Raw genomic sequence first — 17,017 nt, forward strand, 5'->3', positions numbered from 1 at the left:
TACTTGACTTTTGAGTTCTTTGTTAAGTGGAGGGCTCCAGAAGCAGCCTCTGCTTCAGGAGTGGCTGTTGTTGCCCTTGGGCTGAGCCCAGGGCTGGGACCAGAGCTGGAGCCAGACCATACTTCCCACTCAGCCAGGTGAGAGACCCTTCCCACTGAACTTTGAAGCTGTCTTTGGCATTTGTGGGTTGAGAAACCTGGAAACCACAGCAGCTGCCAGTAATTCAGTCCTCTAAGGCTTGCTCCAGCTCTGTCTGAACCTACAAGACCCAAGCTGAACTACACTGTACTCCCAGCCTAGTGCGATAGACCCTTTTTGTTGACCTTCCACATTGCCTTGGGTTGGATATTTGCTTCAGTCTGTTATTTTGCTTCTGCTGCTGTAGAATTTGTTTAGAGTCCTTTTTTTACAGGTTTTTTTAAGAGTTTGGGGGAGAGGTCCAGCAGGTTCCTGCTTCTACTCTGCCATCTTGGCTCTGCCCCCCAATAAATCACCTCTTCAAAGAGATCTCATAAGGAAAGCTCGTAGGAATATTGTAGCCAAATTCCAGAGTTCCCAGGTCAAGGAGAAAATATTGCAAGCAGCCAGAAAGAAACAATTCAAGTATTGTGGATATACAATCAGGATACCAGAAGATCTAGCAGCTCCTACATTAAGGAATCAAAGGGCTTGGAATATGATATTTCAGAGGTTAGAGGAGCTAGGATTCAAACAAAGAATCACCTACCCAGCAAAACTGGGTATAGTATTTCAGGGGAAAAAATGGTAATTTAATGTAATAGAGGACTTTCAAGCATTCTTGATGAAAAGACCAGAGCTGAATAGAAATTTTGACTTTCAGACACAAGAATCAAGAAAAGCATGAAAAGGTAAATAGGAAAGAGAAGTCACAAGGGACTTACTAAAGTTTAACTGTTTACATTCCTACATGGAAAGATGACATTTGTAACTCATGAGACCTTGTTTAGTATTAGGGTAGTTGGAAGAAATATAAATGTAGATTAGATAGATAGGTAGGTAGGTAGATAGATAGGTGGGTAAGTAGATAGGTAGAGAGGTAGAGAGAGAGAGATAAATAGATAGATGGCACAGAGTGAGTTGAATATGAAGGAATGATATCTACAAAATAAAATTAATGGGTGAGAGAGGAATATATTGGGGAAAGGAGAAAGGGAGAGATAGGATGGGGTGAATTATCTCACATAAAGGAGGCAAGAAAAACATTTCACAATTGAGCAAAAGAGGGAAGAGGTGAGAGGGAATGACTGACCCTTACTCTCATTAGATTTGGCTTAAAGAGGGAATAACATACACATTCCATTAGGTATCTTACCCTACAGGAAAGTAAGGGGAAAGGAGGGGGGATAGAAGAAAGGGCAGCTTGTGGAGGGGGGTAGTCAGAAGTAAACATTTTTTTCTTAATTAATTTATTTGTTTTCAGTTTTCTACAATCACTTGCATAAATCCTAGATTTTCTCCCTCTCCCTCCCTACTTCTACTCCCTCTCCCCTCCTTCCCCAAGGCAGTGCGCAATCTTATATGGATTCTACACATGCATTCTTACTAAATATATTTTCACCTTAGTCATATTGCATGGAAGAATTAAAATGAATAGGAGAAACCATGAGAAAAAAACAAAACAAAACAAAACAAAACACAAGAAAAAATATTCTGTTTGATTCTGCAATCCACTTCCATAGTTCTTTCTCTGGATGTGGATGGCATTTTGCCTCAAGAGTCCATTGGGAATTTTTTAGGTCCTTGCATTACTGTGAAGGGCTAAGTCTACTAGAATAATTCCTCTCACACTGTGGTTGTTGCTGGGTACAAAGTTCTCCTGGTTCTGCTCCTTTCACTCAGTATCAGTTCATATAAATCAGAAGTAAACATTTTTAAAAGGGACAGGATCAAAGTTGAAAATAGAATAAGTGGGGTGTGGAATGGTATGGAGGAAAATATGGTTAGTCTTTCACAACATGACTATTATGGAAGTGTTTTGCATAACTATTCATTTATAATCTATATTAAATTGCTTGTCTTCTCAATGAGGGTGAGTGAGGAGGGAAGAAGGAAGAGAATTTTGAACTCAAAGTTTTTTTGAAAATGTTAAAAATTGTTTTTACATGCAACTAGGAAATAAGGTATATAGGCAATGGGGCATAGAAATCTATATTGCCCTACAAGAAAGTAAGGAGGAAGGAGATAAGGAGAGGGTGTGATAAAAAGAAGGCCAGACTGGGGGAAGAGATAATCTGAATGCATGCCATGTCATGATGGGGGGAAGAGAGGAACAGGGAGAAAATCTGGAACTGAAAATCTTGTGGAAATGAATGTTAAAAACTAAAAATAAATTCATTAATAAAAAATAGAAATGATTCATATGTAAATAAATAATTATAGGAGCACTTCCGTGACAAAGAATTGGAAACAAAATGGTATCCATTAACTGTGCACTGGCTGAATAAATTATAATATATTCATGTATGAAATATTTCACCATAAATGATAAAAACAATAGATTTAGAGAAACTTTCAAAGATTTGTTGAACAGCTACATGAGCAAAACCAGGAGAATTATTTATACAATGACCATAATATTGTAAAGAATGACCTTTTGTAATTGAAAGACTTAAGTACTATAGTCAATAAAATGACTAATAACAACACCAAAGGATCAATATTGAAATATGTCTCCCATCTCTTGATGGACTATATGAACAAAATCACATGATCATTTCAACACAAATTTGTTTTCCTTGACTGTACTTTTGTTGTAAGGGAGGGATTCCTGCTGGAGGATGCTGGAAGGAGATAGTGAAAAATTAGTAATACTGATGAAAAAGTTGGAGAGGAAGAAGAGAAAAAAGAAAATCATATCGATGAAACATTTAAAACACACAGAGAAGAAAGGCACAAGGAAAATAGGCAGGGTAATTTGGGTTCTGTTAAATGTTTTTAAAAGGAACAAGCTATTTGTAATTAATTCCTAATGTCATACGTAAGCCCCATTTTATGCTCTTGGTACATGGAAATGTTAATGTTTGTTGAGAATTTTCTAGTTCATAATAAAAAAAATTAAAGACCTAGTGAAGAAGATTTTAAGAATCCTTTCACAGTTTGTGTTTCTTTACATAATTATGTGGTTTTTGTTTTAAATGTATTTATCTTAGTTGCTTTCTTAATGTTGAGACATCCTTCTGTTCCTAGTATAAAGGCAACTTGGCCATAATGAATAATTTTTGGATATAAAATTGCAGGCTTTTAGGTAGGATTTTATTTAAAATTTTCCATCAAAATTCATTTCTCAGATTATTCTGTAATTCTCTGTTTTTACTTTATCCTTTTCTAGTTTGAGTATTAGAATAGATTTGCTTTATAAATGGAATTTTGTAGAGTGCTTTGAAAATTATTTTTGGTAGAGTGCATGAGAATAATTACAACATAAGTAACAACAAAAACATAACAGTAATAGTAATAGTGAACATTTATATAGTATTTACTATATTCCAGGAACTGTGCTAAGCACTTTTCCATTTATTATCTTATTTGGTTCTCATAACAACCCTGGGAGGTAGGTGCTATTATTTTCCCCATTTTATTAGTTGCTATTTAAGTTGTTGATAAAATTTACTTATAAATTTATCTGAAAAAATTGTTTTTCTTTGGCAATATCTTGTTCAAATCTCAATTCTAAGATTGAGTTATTAAAAAGATCTTTCCTTTTCATTTAATTAATTTGGTATTTGAGGCCAAAGCCTAACTGAGGAATATACATGTTTTTCAGCTGTTCATGACACCTTTAAAATAATTAATGAATATATTAGATCTAGCATAGGCCAGATCAATGAGTCAGGCTTGAGGGTTAAAATTTAATGAAAAACTCTTGGATGATAAAATATAAATTTATGATAACAAAATGAATGATAAAAATAACTTTGCTAATAGAGATTTTAATATTTTAATTTCTATATTTCAAAAGGATATCAACATATATAAAATGTTCTTCACACCTCTAAAGTCATCATAGCAACTGGCTACATTTGGTTGGAAAAAAACAAGAGCAATAGAAGCTTTGGTAAAATCTGACATCTCACCTTGGCTAGCAAGCAAGCCCTTAAAGTATCAGTTACATAAAACAAGTGTCACTCATACCACATTTGGATGACAGATATTGTTATAGGTAACCAACTATTAGTTTTAGATTCTGAGTTTGCAAACAGACAGCTGATGATAATAGTTTTGATAATTCTTTTATTTCCTCTCTGTTCATTGTGAATTCATTTTCCTATTTTGGTAATTTCATTTGACTCTCCTTTCAACTATATTAGATAAAGATCTGAAGATATTGTTACTGTGTAAATCAAGTCAAATAAGCATTTACTAAGTACCTACAATGTGCCAGGCACTGCATTACATGCAGTTTTGTTTAGTTTTATCATTTCTCTCGTCTTTCTGTTTTGTATTTTATCCATTTATACTCTAATCATTTTTTTTCTTTGATCTCTTTGGGGGAGGTGTTCATTTTTTTGTTTTCTAGCTTTAATTCATATTCAGTTCACTAACTCTGTTTATCAATCTTACTAACATGTGTTTTCAGATATATACATTGCTCTTCTAAAGATTGCTTTAGCTACATCCAAAAAATATTGCTATTCTATCTTATTGATAGTATTTTCCTTTTCATAGTTAATCATATTTTAACTTATTCTTTCACCAGTTATTGATTCTAGATAATTTTTTAATTTCCACTTAGAAATGGAAACTTTTGCTTGCATTCCTTACTTTATTTATGATTCTTGTTGTATTATGTAAAGGATGTATTTGATACTTCTACCTTGTTGTATTTACTTTTGATTCCATGCCTAGTCATGTTCTGTTTTTGTAAAGGTACTATCGATACTGAAAAATATGTATATTAAAATGTTCCTATCTAGAAGACATCACAAGTATTTCAAATCTAACTTCTGGAAGGCAACATGGTGCTGTGAAAATGGTATTAGCAGCGTGGACCCAAGATGGCAGAGTGAGAGCACATAACCTGTACCACAAAATCCTTCAGATACTTCTAAAAAGGGAATCTGAATAAATTTTATAATGGCAGAATCCACTAGGAGACAGAGTGTGGCAGATTTTCAGCCCAGGACAGCCTGGAAGGTAGATGGAAATGATCTGTCACATGGGGCTGTGAGAACACAGAGTGCACAGGCTACCCTAGCACAGACCTTGCCATAACAGAGTTGAGCAGGAACTACCAGGGCAGACTGAAGCAGAAACAGCAGTGGGGATTCTCAAACATATCAGCCCAGGATGGGAGTCCAGTGGAACAGAGTAAGAGAGAAGCACAGGACTCTCGGTAACAGCACCAGCTACTCCTGAGATTATCAGCCCACAGATTAAATGTCTGTAAGTCACCTACTTGAACTTCTGGGAGACAAAATGGCAGAGGGATCTGTAAATGCTCTACCCCTCCCCCTTGTTGACCTTGAAAAACCCAGAGAATATTTCAGCAGGAAAAAATCCTGGAATAGTGGGATCAACCAAAGGGGTAAACAGTCTCTTAGCTCAAGAGGCCAGGAAAATTGTTAAGTAGAGAGCCTCTTGCTGTGGCTAATGGGGATCAGAGCAGGACAGGAGCTGTCCCAGACAGCCCACCTTAGCCAACCAGGAGGAGATCCTGAGCCCCAGGGGGGTGGAGCCTGTAAACACCAACACCAGGACCCCAGGTATGCCTTATAACAGCCAGGGGCATTGGGAAGACACTACCACAGGCAGGGGTTCACCAATCACTGAGCTTGCCTATTCTTTAGCTCAGAAAAGGAGACCTCCTGTGGCCAGACCAACCCTATCCCACACCTTATGCAGCAAGTTCTAGGATAACTCAGGGGAAACTCAGAAAGACTTCACTTGGCCTCTGCTGGGGCACACCAGCTAGCTCAGCACCACATAAGCAGTAGCATTCTGGCTTTTAGCTGAAAGAACCAGAGGCTACAATACACAAAGCCTCATGTTCTCAGCATAAGAACTATGAGACAGAGACCTCTGTGCCTCAGAAGCAGAGATTTACTTTAAAAGTCAGGAAAAAGGCAATCATCATGAGCAAGAAGCAAACCAGAAAAGAAAAAACCATAGAATCTTACCATGGGTACAAAGATCAAAACAAGAATACAGAAGAGGTCAGCATTGAGACTGTACTCCCATCTAAAATTTCAGAAAGTAACATGAACTGGTCTCAAGCTCAAATAGGATTCTTGGAAGAGCTCAAGAATGATATTAAAAGCTAAATTAAAGAGGTAGAAATAAAAATGACCAATGATTTAAAAATATGAAAAAAGAATTTGTGGAAGAATTTAAAAGAAAAATTGGGTAAAAAGAAAAGGAAACACAAAACCTAACTGGAGAAAATAACTCCTTAAAAGGAAAACGTGGACAAATGATAAAGACAATGCAAAAGTTAACTGAAGAAAACTATCTACTAGAAATTAGAATTGAGCAAGTAGAAGCTAATGACTTTATGAGACATCAAGAATCAGTCAAACAGAATCTAAAAAATGAAAAAATAGAAGAAAATGTAAAATATCTTATTGGTAAAACAACTAACCTGGAAAATAGATCCAGAATAGAAAAATCTAAGAATTATTGATGTACCAGAAAGCCATGACAAAAAAAGAGCCTAGACAATATCTTCCAAGAAATCATAAAAGAAAACTGCCCTGAGGTCCTAGATCCAGAGAGCAAAATAGTCACCAAAAGAATCCATTGATCACCTCCTAAAAAGATTACAAACTGAAAACACCAAGGAATATTGTTGCCAAATTTCAGAACAATCAAGTTAAGGAGAAAATAATGCAAGTAGTCAGAAAGAAACAATTCATACACTGAGGAACTATAGTCAGGATCACACAGGACCTTGAAGCTTTTACATTAAAAGACCTGAAGAATTGGAAGATGATATTCCATAAGGCAAAGGAGTTGGACCACAAGCAAGGATCAATTACCCAGCAAAACTGAGCATAATGTTTCAGGCAAAGACATGGACATTCAATGAAATAAGGGATTTCCAAACCTTCCTGATGAAAAGACCAGAACTCAATAGAAAATTTGATCTTCAAATACAAGTCTCAAGAGTGGCATAAAAAGATAAATTGGGGAGGGGAGCTTTGTTATTCAGTATGCACAAAATTTTTACATCCCTATAAGGGAAGATAATACTAGTTAATCTTGAGAAGTGTGTATATATATATATATATATATATATATATATATATATATATATATATATATATATATATATTATGATATTTAAAAGGGATGTACATAGCTAGAGGGAGTAGGCATAAAATAACTAATGTGACGATTTTAAAAATATGATTTAAGGGTGAAAAGGGGTTGAAATGGGAGATGTGAAGAGGAGGAGGCAGAAAAAAGGTAAATTATATCACAGGAAGAGGCAAAAAAAAACATATTATAGTAGAGGAAAAGAGGGAAGGGAGATGAGCATTGTTTGAAATGTACTCTCATCTGATTTGGTTCAAAGAGAGAACAAAAAATTTCAGTTAAGTGTGGAAATCTAGCTAGCCCTATAGGCAGTAGGAAGGGAAAAGGGGAATCAAAGGGAGGGGAGTTAATAGAAGGGAGGGAAGACTGAGGGAGGCAGTGGTCAAAAATTAAAACTCTATTGTGGAAGGGAAGGGGGAATGGAAAACTAAAAGCATAAACAGGGGGAAATAGGATGGAGAGAAAGACACGGATAGTAGTCATAACTGTAAATGTAAATGGGATGAACTTTCCCATAAAATGGAGGTGGATAGCAGAATGGATTAAAACCCATAATCCAACAATATGTTGTTTACAAGAAACACATTTGAAACAGGGGGATATACATAGGGTAAAGGTAAAAGGTTGGAGCATAATATATTATGCTTCAGCTGATGTAAAAAAAAAAAAACAGGGGTAGCAATCCTAATCTCAGACAAAGCAAAAGCAGAAATAGATCTAATCAAAAGAGATAAGGAAGCAAACTATATTCTGCTAAAAGGCACTATAGACAATGAAGCAATAGCACTACTAAACATAGATGGACCAAGCGGTATAGCATTCAAATTCTTAGAGGAGAAGTTAAGGGAGTTACAGGAAGAAATAGACAACAAAACTATACTAGTGGGGAACCTCAACTTCCCCCTCTCTGAACTTGATAAATCTAACCTCAAAATAAACAAGAAAGAAGTTAAAGAGATGAATAGAATTCTGGATAAGGTCGATATGACAGATCTCTGGAGAAAATTGAATGGGGATAGAAAGGAATATGCCTTTTCTCAGGAGTACGATACACATACAAAAAAATGACCATGTACGAGGGCATAAAATCCTCACAATACAATGCAGAAAGGCAAAGATAGTCAATGCATCCTTCTCAGATCACAATGCAATAAAAATTATATGTAATGAAAAGCCATGGAGAGATAGACTAAAAATTAATTGGAAACTAAATAATCTCATCCTACAGAATGAGTGGGTTAAACAACAAATCATAGAAATAATCAATAACTTCATTCAAGAGAATGACAATAATGAGAAAACCTACCAAAATTTATGGGAGGATGCAAAAGCAGTTCTTAGGGAAAGTTTTATATCACTGAATGTCTACATGAATAAAACAGAGAAAGAGGAGATCGATGAATTGGACATGCAGCTGAAAAAGCTAGGAAAAGAACAAATTGAAAATCCTAAGTAAATACCAGATTAAAATACTGAAAGCCAAAGGAGAGATTAATAAAATTGAAATTAAGAATATAACTGAACTAATAAATAAAACTGAGTTGGTTTTATGAAAAAAACAATAAAATTAATAAATCTCTGGTCAATTTGATTTAAAAAAAGAAAGAAGAAAACCAAATTAAAAAACGGGTGAACTCACCTCCAATAAAAAGGAAATTAAAACAATAATTAGAAATTACTTTGCCCAATTGTATGACCATAAATATGACAATCTAAGTGAAATGGATGAATATTTTTAAAAATATATAAATTGCCCAGATTGACAGAAGAGGAAGTTGGATACTTAAAAAACCCATCTCAGAAAAAGAAATTGAACAAGCCATCAATGAACTCCCTAGGAAAAAATCTCCAGGGCCAGACAGATTTACAAGTGAATTCTATCAAACATTTAAAGAACAGTTGATTCCAATACTATATAGACTATTTGGGAAAATTGCTGAAAAAGGAATCCTACCAAATTCTTTTTTTATGATACAAATATGATTCTGATACCTAAACTAGGAAGAGCCAAAACAGAGAAAGAAAACTATAGACCAATTTCTCTAATGAATATAGATGCAAAAATTTTAAATAAGATATTAGCAAAAAGAATACAGCAACTTGTCAAGAGAATAATACATTATGATCAGATAGGATTTATACCAGGAGTGCAGGACTGGTTCAATATTAGGAAAACTATCAGAATTATTAATCATATCAACAACAAAACTAACAGAAACCATATGATTATCTCAATAGGTGCAGAAAAAAGCTTTTGACAAAATACAACATCCATTTCTATTGAAAACACTGGAGAGCATAGGAATAAATGGAGCCTTTCTTAAAATAATAAGCAATATGTACCTAAAACCATCAGCAAGCATTATACACAATGGGGAAAAAGCTAGATGCATTTGCAATAAGATCAGGGTTGAAACAAGGAAGTCCATTATCACCAGTGTTATTCAATATGGTACTAGAAATATTAGCTTCAATAATAAGAGAAGAAAAAGAAATTGAAAGAATTAGAATAGCAAAGAAGAAACTTAAGATCACGTTTTGCAGATGATATGATGATATACTTATAGAATCCTAGAGAATGAAGTAATTGAAATACTACTTGAAATAATAAACTTTGACAAAGTTGCAGGTTACAAAATAAATCCACATAAATCATCACCATTTCTATATAATATTTAGAAAGCCCAACAGCAAGAAATAGAAACAGAAATCCCACTTAAAGCTATTGTAGAAACTATAAAATATCTAGGAATCTACCTGCGAAAACACACTCAGGGACTACATGAATACAATTACAAAACACTTTTTGCACAAATAAAATCCGATCTAAGTAAACTGGAAAAACATAAGTTGCTAGTGAGTAGGCCAAGCCAATATAATAAAAATGACAATTGTACCAAATTAATTTACTTATTCAGTGCCATACCAAACAAACTACCAGAAAATTATTTTCTAAAGCTAGAAAAAATAATATCAAAATTCATCTGGAAGAACTAAAGGTCCAGAATATCAAAAGAATTAATGAAAAGAAATACTGGGGAAGGTAGCCTAGCCCTACCAGATTTCAAATTGTATTATAAAGCAGCAATCATCAAAACCACCTGGTACTGACTAAGAAATAGAGGGGTAGACCAGTGGAATAGGTTAGGTACTCAAGACACAGAAGTCAATGAATATAGTAGTCTACTGTTTAACAAACCCAAGGACACCAGTTTCTGGGATATGAATTCACTGTTTGACAAAAACTTCTGGGAAAACTGGATAGCAATGGGGCAGAAACTATGCATAGACCAATGCCTGACACCGCACATGAGAAAAAAATCCAAATGGATATATGATCTAGGTATAAAGGCTGATACTACAAACAAATCAGGGGAGCAAAGAATAGTGTATTTGTCAGATTGACAGAGAATGAAGAAATTTCTGACCAAACAAGAGATAGAGAACATTATGAAGTGCAAAATGGATAATTTTGATTAGATTAAATTGAGAAGTTTTTATACAAACAAACCCAATGCAACCAAGATTAGAAGGGAAGGAGAAAACTGGGAAAGAATTTTTGCAACTAATGTCTGTGATAAAGACCTCATTTCTAAAATATATAGAGAACTGAATCAAACGTACAAGAATACAAGTCATTCCCCAACTGATAAATGGTCAAAGGACATGAACAGGCAGTTTTCAGAGGAAGAAATTAAAGCTATCTATAGTCATATAAAAAATGCTCTAAATTCCTATTGATTAGAGAGATGCAAATTAAAACAACTCTGAGATACCACATCACACCTATCAAATTAGCTAACATGACAAAACAGGAAGATGATAAATGTTGGAGAAAATGTGGGAGAGTTGAAACACTAATTCATTTTTGGTGGAGCTGTGAACTATCCAACCATTCTAGAGATCAATTTGGAACTATGCCCAAAGGGCTACAAAAATGTGCATACCCTTTGACCCAGCAATATTGCCTCTAGCATTGTATCCTAAAAAGATCATAAAAATGGGGAAGGGTCCCACATGTACAAAAATATTTATAGCAGCTCTCTTTGTGATGGCCAAGAACTGGAAATCGAGGGGATACCCATCAATCAGGGAATAGCTGAGTTGTGGTATATGAATGTAATGGAATACTATTGTGCTATAAGAAATGATGAACAGGAACACTTCAGAGAGGCCTGGAAGGACTTATATGAACTGATGCTGAATGAAATGAGCAGAACCAGGAGAACACTGTACACAGTAACAACCACAGTGTACAAGGAATTTTTTTCTGGTAGATTTAGTCCTTCGTAGCAATACAAAGACCTAAAACATTCCCAAAGGACTCTTGAGGCAAAATACCATCCACATCCAGAGAAAGAACTATGGATTTGGATCACAGAACAAAGCAGAATATTTTCTCTTGTGTTGCTTTGCTTTGGTTTGTTTTTTCTGTTGGTTTCCCTCATTCATTTTAATTTCTCTAGGCAACATAACTAATATGAAAATGCACTTAAAAAGAATTTATGTATAGAAGCCATGTAAGATTGCATGCTGTCTTGGGAAGGATGTGGGAAGGGAGGGGGAGAAAAATCTAAGACTTATGGAAGTGATGGTAGAAAACTGAAAACAAATAAATTTAAAAAAAAAAAGAAAGAAAGAAAGAAAGGAAGAAAAGGGTGTTGACTAGGGAACCAGAGGACTTTAGTTTGAATCCTGGCTCCATCAGGCTGTTTGTGTCACCTTAAGCAAGTCACATTACTTCTCTAGGTCTGTTTCTTCATCTGTAAAATGAAGACATGGGAATAGATTAGTAGTTTTAAACCTTTTTGGTCTCAAGACTCTTTTACATTTTTAAAATTATTGAGACTCCTAAAGACCTTTGGTTTATGTGGGCCAGGTCTGTTGTTATTTACTACATTAGAAGATAAAGCCTCTTAATATTATCAAAATAGTTTTGACCTTGTGGACCTGTTGTAAGGGCCTCAAGGATCCCCAAAGATCACCAAATCACTTTCTTCAGAACTGCTTCTGTTTGGAATACTGATGTCTTGGTGCTACAAATATTTTACCTAAAAAGAGTAACACTAAATGATACAGTTGAAATAACACAGAATTTGGAATTTTTAAAAAAGGGTTAGAATTCTTGCTTAGCTAATTATTTATCTGTGTGACCTTGGCTAAATTACTTAATTTGTGAAAGTTATGTCTGGATGAGATCTCAGTTTCTTTTTTTGGATAATGAGAAATTCTATGACCTATTAGCCTCCATTAACACTTTAACACAGATTGCTCTATCAGATGTAGAAGGGTAACTTTTAATGCTAGACAAAAGACAACAAAACGAGTAAGAAGATGGTAAACACAAGTTCCACCTTTTTTAGAGCTTTACCTTGACTGACTTAGAACTGCATATTTGTGGATTTGGAGCCTAAATTCCCAAAATTTGATGGTCTATATTGGCCAAGTTAACTAATGTCCAAATCTCTGTTTTCCTCTGTTCTGTGGAGAAACTGATATTACTGCATTTTGTAAAATCATTTCTGCAATTCTTTCTCTCTCAGTTACAATTATCCTCCAAAGCATTGTACTAAGAAATAAATCATTATTATTTTAACAGTACAGTTCTCAGGGAAATAGACTTGTGGGATATTTTTCAGATATGCAGATTGTTATTATCTCAGTGAAAAGTCTATAACTTATCTTCTTTTTAATTGGTTTACTTTATTATTGTTTTCCTGCCCCATTAAACAGAAAAGGATAGTCTTGCCAGAATAGAAAACATAAAAATAATTTAAGAGAATAGATTTATATATGCATGTAATGCAATTTTAAGATAAAATTGTATCACAATATAGTTCAAAATGAGCTACAACTGTATCTTAAAAAAATTTTAAACATTACTATTAAGGAGAAGATTAACAAATAGTCATTAAACCCTATCAATGTCAAAAGATAAGAATAGCCAGTAGATAATTATAGCTAAAGACTGAGAGGAATTGGCATAGTGCATAGAGTGCTAGACCTGAAAGTCAGACAGACTCATCTTCCTGAGTTCAAATCCAGTCTCATACACTTACTGGCTATGGGACCCTGGGAAAGACACTTAAGCCCTGTTCACCTCAGTTTTCTCATCTGTAAAATGAGTTGGAGAAGGAAATGGCAAATCACTCCAGTATCTTTGCCAAGAAAACCCCAAATGGGGTCACAAAGAGTTGGATAAGACTGAACAATAACAAAAAAAGCACAACTAGGCAAATAAAATCTAAAAGTTCTTCCTCTCTTTTCAGACTTCTTGTATTTGCTGCTATCCAAATACTCTACCATCCAACTACACTGGCTTACTTGCTTTTTCTCATATGTAACTCTGTATGTCTTGACTTTGGGGCTTTTCATTGCCCATCCCCCAGACCTGAAAGTTTGACCATCCTCATGTCCAAATTATAACTTCCCTGGCTTCCTTCAAGCCTGAACTCAAAACTCACCTGCTACAGAAGCCTCACCCCCATATCATACTAGTGCCTTCCTTCTGAGATTGCGGTGAATGAAATCATTTATATTGTGTATGTGTTTTATATATACAGTTTTTTGCGTATTGTTTCATCCGTGAGAATGTGAGGTCCTTGAAAGCAGGGATCAAATTTTTGCATTTCTTTGGATCTCCAGTGCTTAGCACAGTGCCTAGCAATTTTGTTGTTGTTGTTGAGTTGTTTCAGTTGTGTCTGACTCTTTGTGACCCCATTTGAGCTTTTCTTGGCAAAGATATTGAAATGGTTTGCCATTTCCTTCTCTGGCTCATTTTACAGATGAGAAACTTAGGCAAACAGGGTTAACTGACTTGCCCAGGGTCACACAGCTAGGAAGTGTCTGAGTTCATATTTGAAATCAGGAAGAGGGGTTTTATTGACTTTAGGCCCAGCACTTTACCCACACCAGCACCTAGCTTTCCTGCCTGGCAATTAGTAAGTGTTTAATAAATGCTGATAGATTGATTCACTGACTGACTTAGACTGTGATATTTTAAAATATATTAGAACAGTTGGTTTTTAGTTCAGAAGTGTAATTTCTTCAATGTAAGGAGATTGACAATGAGAAACTTCTATCAATGCAAATGAACAGTTATCTTGTCTTCAAGAATTAACTGGGACACCGAGAGGTTAAGGGACTTGCCAAGATCATATAACTAGTCTGTGTCAAAGGTGACATCAAACAGTTGTTTTTCAGAGAGAAGTCTGACATCATTAAAATTATCTTATTTTCTAAAACAATCCAACCATTTCTCCTTCTCCTGTTTACTTATGGACCTAGTTTTTTTATCCATGAGTCATTTCTGTCCAAGATACATGTACTGGTGGACTAGTTCAATGGACTGGCTTTAAACACACACACACACACACACACACACACATACATCTAGTTATAGAGATAGAAATATAATAGAAAAATATAGTTATAGAGATAGAAAATATAGTCCTGGTAAGTCAGGACAACAAGAACTTAGGTGTAATTATGTGACACATACTATGCTAAGTGCTAGGGGAAAAAAGAGAGGCAAAAATAGACCCTGCTTTTCAGGTGCTCACAATCAAACGGAAGAGACAAGATGCAAACAACTACGTCCAAAAAAAAGAGATATATGCAGTATAAAATGAATATAAACTTAAAGAGAAGGCACAAGGATTAAGGGGGAAAGGCTTCTTGCAGAATATGGGATTTTAGCTGAGAAGCAAAGGAAACCAGGAGAATCAGGAGGTGAAGGTGCAGAAAGAGAGAATTCCAGGAATGAGGGACAGCCAGTGAAAATGCACAGAAATAGGAGATAAAGAACAGGCAGCCAGGCAGTACAGTAGATAGAGCACTGGCCCTGGAGTCAGGAAAACCTCTCTTTCTGAGTTCAATCTGGTCTCAGACACTTACTAGCTGTGTGTCTCTGGGTAAGTCTATTACTTCCTTTTGCCTCAGTTTCCTCATCTGTCAAATGAGCTAGAGAAGGAAATAGCAAACCACTCCTGTATTTTTGCCAAGAAAACCCCAAATGGGGTGAAGAGAGGGACACAACTGAAAAATAACTGAACTAAGGTTTGCAAAGTAAACAGGTCCTAGTCTCATGGTGTACACTACTCTTTATCAGTGTTTTATTAATTTTAATACTGTTTAGCTATTTTCACAAAATAAACAAGATAGCAAAGAAATGTTTTAATGGATTCAGAAGAAATAAGCCTAGAATAGATCTACAAGTGTGAGGCTAAGTTGGAGTGAGCCAAACAATACAGAGTGCAAAAGCAAGGACTACAGTGTTGTAATGTTGCAGTCAGGCAGATAGGTAGTACTTTGGATAGATCACTGCACCACTGGCTTCAGGAAGACCTGAGTTCAAATATGACCTCAGAAACTTACTAGCTATTTGACCCTGGGCAAGTCATTTAACACTGTTTACCTCAGTTTCCTCATCTGTAAAATTAGCTACAGAAGTCAATGACAAACCTCTCCAGTATCTTTGCTAAGAAAACCCCAAAAGGGGTCATGAAGAGTTGTTCACAACTGAACAGCAAAATCCAAGGACGAGCCAGGAAACCAGTGTTTCTAGATCATAGAGTAGCCAGAGAGCAATAAATTGTGAGCAAATGAAAAGGTAGAGAAGGGGCCAGGTTACAAAAGGTATAAAAAGCCAAACAGAGCATTTTACATTTATGGTCTTTGAAGCAATAATAGGGAGCCACTGGAGTTTATTGAATAGGAGAGTGACATGATCAGACTAGCACTTTAAGAAAATCACGTTAATACATGTGTAGAAGACAGACTGAAGTAGAGAGAGACTTGAGAAAGGCAAACAACCAAAGAACTAATACAATAGTCCAGGAATGAGATTATGAGGGCCTGTATAAGAGGGGTGATGATCAGAAGAAAGAAGGGGTCATATATTAGAAATGTTTAGAATCTATAGGACTTGGCAGTAGATTGGATACAGAACAGGATGAGAAAGGGTAAGGATCAAGGGTTGACACTCAGTTTGTGAGCCTGAGTGCCTGGGAAGATATGGTGGTGCTCTCAACAGTAATTGAAAATTTAGGAAAAGGGAAGGTTTGGGGGGGTTGTGGAATAATAAGTTCCATTTTGAAAATACTGGGGTATAGAGGCCTATGGAACATCTAATTCAAGATGTTTTGTAGACAATTGAAGATATAAAACTGCAGATCAGAAGAGAGGTTAGGATATGTGTGTGTGTGGATGTGTCTGTGTATGTATGGGTGGATGGATGGATGGATGGATGAATGTTTTAGGGTGTTTTTTTACTTTTAGGTTTTTGTCCTTCGTTCTAGAAGAGGATCAAAATGACATCACTATGATAAAGTCAAGTTTCAGTGTGTCTGACTGTGACTGATCAGACCAACATGAGCTCAGAATGCTCTACCACAGATTGGGTACAGATAGTCCATGTGAACATTTTGGGTGGTTACTCCAAATTTGAGTATCCTATATTTCCTTTGAAGTTTCAATTCTACTTTGCTCATAGAGCACAGCACCTTCTCTGATGTGGGTTTGCCATGCTGAGCGCAGTGTGAGCACAGTCCTGTGCCAGTGTCTCCCATGTCACACAATCAATTCCAAAGTTCTTGAGACAGACCTTGAGAACATCATTGTATGGCCTCTTCTGACCACCATGTGATTTCCTTCCCCATGCGAGTTCTCCACAGAATACTCTTTTGGGCCAGCATATGTTTTACATTTGAACAACATGGCCAGCCCATCAGAGTTGCGCTTT

This window comes from Notamacropus eugenii, chromosome 2 (assembly GCF_028372415.1).
Source record: "Notamacropus eugenii isolate mMacEug1 chromosome 2, mMacEug1.pri_v2, whole genome shotgun sequence".
In the NCBI taxonomy this organism is placed as follows: Eukaryota; Metazoa; Chordata; class Mammalia; order Diprotodontia; family Macropodidae; genus Notamacropus; species Notamacropus eugenii.